Here is a 7,007-nt window from a genome sequence, read left to right on the forward strand (position 1 = left end):
AAACGGGCTGATTGCTTGGCCTGTGGTGTTGCTGCTTGTAGAATTTATCAAAACCAAAGTGTACCCAAAAATGACTTGCAGAAGGACCCTGAACCACTTAATATGCAACTCCACTGTATAGCCTACTATCGATTGACTTAGTGTAGGCTACGTCTACATCAGAGGAAGACATAGGCGCCGATACCGTGGGTGCTCCGGAGTTCGAGCACCCACGGAAAATACCAGCACCCACTGAGCACCCACGTGTGCCAGACTGCATTGCAATTGGTGCTAAGTGGAGCGTCTGTCATAATGTGATTGGTTATGTCACTGTCAGTCCATATCCTATCCACCAATCACAGCGTCTCTTGGATGAAAACGCCTCCATCCCCCCCCACAGTGCATGCGTGTGCGTTATGTAATCAGAGTGAGAATTAAATGGAGACAGATTTGTTATTAAAAAAAGCAAACCTAATGATGCAAGTGCATCAACGACATCCACCACCAGTGCAGAGAGTTCTTAATTTCCCACGAAGCTGATCAGTTAAACTTCTCATCTCCAATCCTATCTGTATTTGTGAGAAGTGGCGCTGTCCTGAGTTGAAACTTTACGGCTTTATTATCGAGTAAATAGTGGAAAACCCACGGAGGAAAACATAAATCGGCGCCTATGGAGGAAGACATTGGGCTTCTATATTTACCTGAAAGAGAACATTGCAGAATCAGAATGCAATCACAAAATATCACAATTAAAATGTGGAGTAGCGTCATGGACTCATGGCAGTGCGCTACCCACCCTGCCCGAGCTGTGACATCACGCTCTGTCTGCACTTGTTGTAGCTGGTTGTGCTTTGCATGTGTGGGATTCTGAAACGTCCTTAAATTCGGGAATTGTCGTTTGTTTATTCAAAGTCAAAGACGGTCCAAAGTAGTGCTACTTTGCACACATTTTTGCTGCCAAAGCACTGCTGCTCTCTCTCTCTCTCTCTCTCTCTCTCTGCTCCTGCTCACTCAGTGAGCAGAGGGGGAGTGGCCAGCGGCTAGAGTGGCAAAAATCAATGTGTGCTTCTTTTACCTATATATTTAACGATATCTTTTGGCAATGCACTTACTCGTGCCCATAGCAAGACACATGTCAAGTTTGAAATTCATTGGACCAACGGTTTGAGAGATATGTGCTTAACCCCCAGACAGACAGACAGACGGACAGACAGACGTTCCTGCAATTATAGATAGATGGACCAACGGTTTGAGAGATATGCGCTTAACACCCAGACAGACAGACAGACAGACGTTCCTGCAATTATAGATAGATAGATAGATAGATAGATAGATATCAAAAGACAAAAATGTGCATTCCCATTTTGATGCAAAGTATTTTAGGATTGCTTGTGTCATGATTAGCACTTACTGAAGGTTGGAGAATATCCACACTTTAGTTGACTCAGTTACAAGTAAAACTCATCCTTTCAAAAATGTACTTACAAAAGTATTGTCATCGAAATATACTTAAAATACCAAAGGTATAGAGGACTGATTATGCAGAATGGCCAATTTCAGTCTCATTTATACAGTATATTGTAATTATTTAGTATTGTATCACTTTAAGGTCAAGTTTAGGTTGATTTATATAGCACATTTAAAACTGTCACAGTTGACCAAAGTGCTGTAAATATCAACTTTAATCTTGCAGCTGGTAAGGGTGGAGCTTATTTTTATACTACTACTTTTTACACTGCTGGGTAGTTTAATCTATAGTAATACATAATGTATTTGTTTCTTGTATTTTGTATTAATTTGAATCTGTGAAGTAGCCTAACTAAGACTTTAAAATAAGTGGAGTGGAGAAAAAAGTACAAGTCTCTGAAATGCAGCGAAGTAGAAGTGTAGAGTACCATACAATGGAGTACAGGTAAGTACAGTGGTATCAAAATTGTAAAAGTACTTTTCTTGAGTAAATGTAGTCCTACCTGGTTACTTTCCATCACTGTTATTTACCACATCCGTTTTGTCGTAATTGGTTTTATCAGGACATGTCAGTTAGTGCGGCATTAACATTAAGACGTTTTCATCAGTAAATATGTTGATGTGTAGTCAGGCTGACATTCTCTGTTCATTCTCGTCAGTTGCTTTCTAGACAATGGCTTTGTTCTCTTGTTGAAGATCTTTTATATTTTGATCCAAAGTTTCTTCTTTTCGATTCAGGTTTTCCTTTTGGCCCCAGCAGCTACGCCTGATAATAGGCATCGCCAGCTTGAAGGATGGTTCCCCTGAGATTTGTTTTTATGATTTATTGTTTATGACATCTATGACAGATTTCTTGCGTGGTGTCTTGAAATCAGTTTTGCCATATGGACTTATTTACTTGTGTTCAACTCCAAATGGCATAACATCTGTGGAGCTTTTTTCTTTTAGATTTTGCCATTAAAGGTAATCCATAACAGTAAATGAAAAACTGACATCACATCATAAAATTGCATCAGGGCATTAATATCAGTCAGGGGTTTTACACTTTGAAGATGTTCTCTTATTGCTTCATGTTAAAGTTGATGAAAATGTTTGTCATAAAACAGATCTTTAATATATTGTGTGTCCATAAAGGGGTAGTTTTATGATTAAAGCTGGGTTCATTTTGAGGTAGGCCTGACAAAGAAAATGCAATTCATACCCCAATACACGGAAGTTAATTTGAAATGTAGGCTACATTAGATTAGATTAGATTTTTTTTTTATTGATCCCCAAAAAATGGGAAATAATGGTGTTGCAGCAGCAAAAATATCAGACACACAGCACACATACAGAGTATACATTAAATAATAGGAAACAATATACATTAAATAATAATTGAATACTACACGAGCAATATTTAAAATATATACAATTTGGAAATAAACTGATTCAACAGATATAGATAAAGTTAATGTACAAGTTGGGGAGTAAAAATGTACAACTGTTTCTCTAGTAAAGATAGGATGTAGATAAACCTATTGTGCAAGGTTGTGCAAGGTGCATTCAGTACAGTTGTGATGTATGAGTCTTATCTTACACTCAGTGATGAAGTGTTAAAAAGTTGAATTGCCTGTTGTAGGAATGATTTCCTGTAGTGGTCCGTGCGACATCGAAGCTGTCGGAGCCTCTTAGAGAAGGTGCTCCTCTGTTGGACCAGTGTGGGGTGGAGAGGGTGTTCGGGGTTATCCATGATAGATAACAGTTTGTTCAGTGACCTCCTCTCCACCACAGCTTCATATGTGTCCTGTTTGCAGCCCGTAACGGAGCCAGCCTTCCTGATCAGTTTGTTCAGCCTGCTTGTATCGCTGGCTCCGATGCTGCTGCCCCAGCAGATGGTGGAGGAGAACAGAGCGCTGGCCACAACAGACTGGTAGAACATCTCCAACATTCTGCTGCACACGTTGAAGGATCTAAGCTTCCTCAGGAAATAGAGTCTGCTCATCCCCTTCTGGTAAACAGCAGTGCTGTTGATTTTCCAGTTCAGCCTGTTGTCGATGTTGACAACTAGGTGTCTGTACTCCTCAACCATGTCCACATCTCCACTCGGAATGCAAAGGGGCTGCGGAGCCGTTCCCTTCCTCCTGAAGTCAATCACCATCTCTCTGGTCTTATCCACGTTCAGCAGCAGGTGATTCTTACCAGACCACTCCACAAAGTTGTCCACTCCACTCCACCAGCGCTCTGTACTCTCCCTCCTGTCCATCCCTTATACACCCAACAACTGCAGAGTCATCAGAGAACTTCTGTAGGTGACATGATTCTGAGTTGTACTGGAAGTCTGTGGTGTATAATGTGAACAGAAAGGGAGACAGCACAGTCCCCTGTGGAGCCCCCGCATCACTCACCACCACATCAGACAGAACACGGTCCAGACCGACAAACTGTGGTCTTTCTGTCAGGTAGTCCGTGATCCAGGAGACTGTGGACACACCGACACCCATCATCCGCAGCTTCTCACCTAGTAGCAGTGGCTGGATGGTGTTGAATGCACTAGAGAAATCCAAAAATATGATTCTCACAGTGCCGCCACCGCCATCCAGGTGCAAATGAGCTCGCTGCAGAAGATAGATGACAGCATCGTCCACTCCCAGACGAGGCTGGTAGGCAAACTGTACAGGGTCCAGAGAAGATCTCACCTGCGGCCTCAGATAGGCCAAGACCAGCCTCTCTAGCACCTTCATCACATGGGATGTGAGAGCCACTGGGCGGTAGTCTTTGAGGCCGGATGGAGTTGAGTTCTTGGGAACCGGGACAAGGCAGGACGTCTTCCACAGCAGCGGCACCTTCTGCAGGCTCAGGCTCAGGTTGAAGACATACTGGAGAACACCAGACAGCTGACTGGCGCAGGTCTTCAGGACTCTAGGGCTGATGCCATCTGGGCCGGCAGCCTTGCACTGGTGAAGCCTCTCCAGCTGTCTCCTCACCTGGCCAGGTGTGAATGAGAAGCGGGGCGGGGGTGCTTGAAGTGTCAGTGGGGGGAGATGAGATGTGCTGTAGTTGTGGGGAGAGTGGGCAGACCACAGGGGTGAGGGGGAGGAGGCAGAGAGGGAGCATGGGGGTTGGTGGAGTGGTAGAAGAGGCAGGGGATGGCTGTGAGCTAAACCTGGCTAGCCTACTAATTGAACTAATTGTCTAATTGTCTCTATTTTACCTACAGTATAATTGGTGCTGAATTACAGGGTTGTTTCCTGGAAACTTAGAAAGGATCCTGTAATAAGTGTATATAACTGCAGTACCATTAGATCAATGTATGCCTGTTAAAGGAATAGTAAGACATTTTTTAAAGTAACGTTACGCCCTATTGCTTTCTGGCAGAGATTTAACTCAAGAAGTTTTTTACCATTCGTTAAAAATATTAAGTCTTACATTACAGCTATATCAACTGGCTAGCTTAGCTTAGTACAATGACTGAAAATGGGGGTACAAGATCCATCGCAAACAAAATCCACCTACCAGCTCCTCTAAAGTTCATTAAATAAAACATATCCTGTTTGTCTCCGTATTTGTACAAAAATCCCTGTGTATAAACGTCCAATGCGCCGTCTGCAGTTACCAGGCAACAATCAGAAACTCCAGGAACTGCCCCTAGCTAGCTATTCCTCCATGTTTGCAGTCTTACTAAGCTAAGCTAACCTGTTTGCCTGATTGGATAGATAGACATATGAGACTGTTATTAGGGATAGCCTATACGTGCTAGCCTGACAAGCCAGACCCACATCAAGATGTTGGGCCCGGGAACTCACCATTGACAGGGCTCAATCCGAGGGGCGGGATATACGGTTGTCTTTCAAATTAACCAGGCAGAGCAACGAAGCTGGTAGCGAAGCTAGTTGATAGATTAAACATTTGCCGTATCTGGTCGGCAGGGGCGTAGCTCAAAATTCTGGGCCCTGTAGAAAGGCATTTTCTATGGGCCCCTCCCTGCATCCACAGCTATTAATTCTAGCATATTTTTGGGCCCTCCTCACATGAGGGCCCCCGGTACTCAGTCCCCTTTTTCCCCCCAGTTAGAGCCCTGCAAGCCCATCGGGGCCACGACGGGGCCCGACAGGCTAAGCACATTCGGGCCGGGCTCGGGACGTTTTTTTTTTTTACAGATTGGGCTCGGGTCGGACTCTGGCTTATTTTAGCTTCTCTCCTCATTGTGCCCATCTTAGTAGCGTGTGACGTGTGTGTGTTTGCGTGTGTAGCAGAGACAGCGCGCATCAGAGAGCGCTCGTCAGAGAGAGAGAGCGCATCCAAGAGCGTGCGCGTCAGAGAGAGCTTAAAAGTGATTGATGTTGGTCTACGGTCGGGCCGGGTTCGGGCTGAAAAAATTGCAGGCGTTGTCGGGCTGGGCTCGAACACCACGGGCCAGGCCAGGGCCAGGGCCAGGGCCAGGGCCAGGGCCAGGGCCAGGGCCAGGTTAGGGCTGGAGTTTTTGGCCCATGCAGGGCTCTACCCCCAGTCCGACGCCCCTGCTGGTCGTCAAAACTCCGAACACATCTTCCTTTTTTAAGAATGATTTCAGTGCCGTTCTTTGTTCTTTTCTCAAAGAAAAGCTTAACTCCAAGTCTTCCAGAAGACCGCTGTTCCCAGCAGCAGCAGCAGCAATAAGCCCGCCCACCGACTCTATACACGATGTGATTGGCCTGACCAGAGTTTGGTTTTTCCAGCTCGCAAGTCAACGGAGAGTGCCTAGACCCCCCTGGCTGCAAAATAATTTTGCTGCCCCTAGGGTGCGTCTAGATTTCTAAGCTATATACATGCAGTTTAGTGCCCCAAATTATATGGAAGATTCTACATGCAGTGTAGTGTCCCAAATTACCTATGGAAGATTCTACATGCAGTTTAGTGTCCCAAATTACCTATGGAAGATTCTACATGCAGTTTAGTGTCCCAAATTCCCCATACAATGTCCTTAATTATGAACCTGCTAAACCACCTGTTTAACAGGTGTTTTATATAGTAATTAATGTGCGTGTGACAAGTGACCCCCCACCCCTCAAAACTCGTTTTATAAACACTAGACTGTTGGCAATATTCTCATCTGTCATCCAGAAAGCAAATAAGCAAAACATTTCCCAAAATGTCGAACTATTTTTTTTTTTTTTTTTAAGCATGAACATGGAAAAAATAAATCTCAGCCAATAGCATTACAGCATTTCTACGGCGCGAGAGCAGCAGCTGCCCGGGGATTTTTTTTTTCTTCTTCTTCAAGTAGCCTATAAACAACCGAAACTCTGCGTGATCATTTGCTCCCCATTTCTTCTCCTCCAACTATTTCCATCCGTCCATCCTCCTCCACGGCTCGTGTCAGACCCCCGCCGCGCTGACCCCCCTGCTCTACCGCCGACCATCGACACGAGAGGAGCGGCGACTGAACGAGCGTCTCTGTGTGTGTGTGTGTGTGTGTGTGTGTGTGTGTGTGTGTGTGTGTGTGTGTGTGTGTGTGTGTGTGTGCGTGTGTGTGGCACACTATACACTGACTGACTGAGGTCAAGGTGTGTGTGTGGGGGGGGGGGGGTTCGGCTGTAAAT

The sequence above is a fragment of the Perca fluviatilis genome, chromosome 7 (genome assembly GCF_010015445.1).
Source record: "Perca fluviatilis chromosome 7, GENO_Pfluv_1.0, whole genome shotgun sequence".
NCBI lineage: Eukaryota > Metazoa > Chordata > Actinopteri > Perciformes > Percidae > Perca > Perca fluviatilis.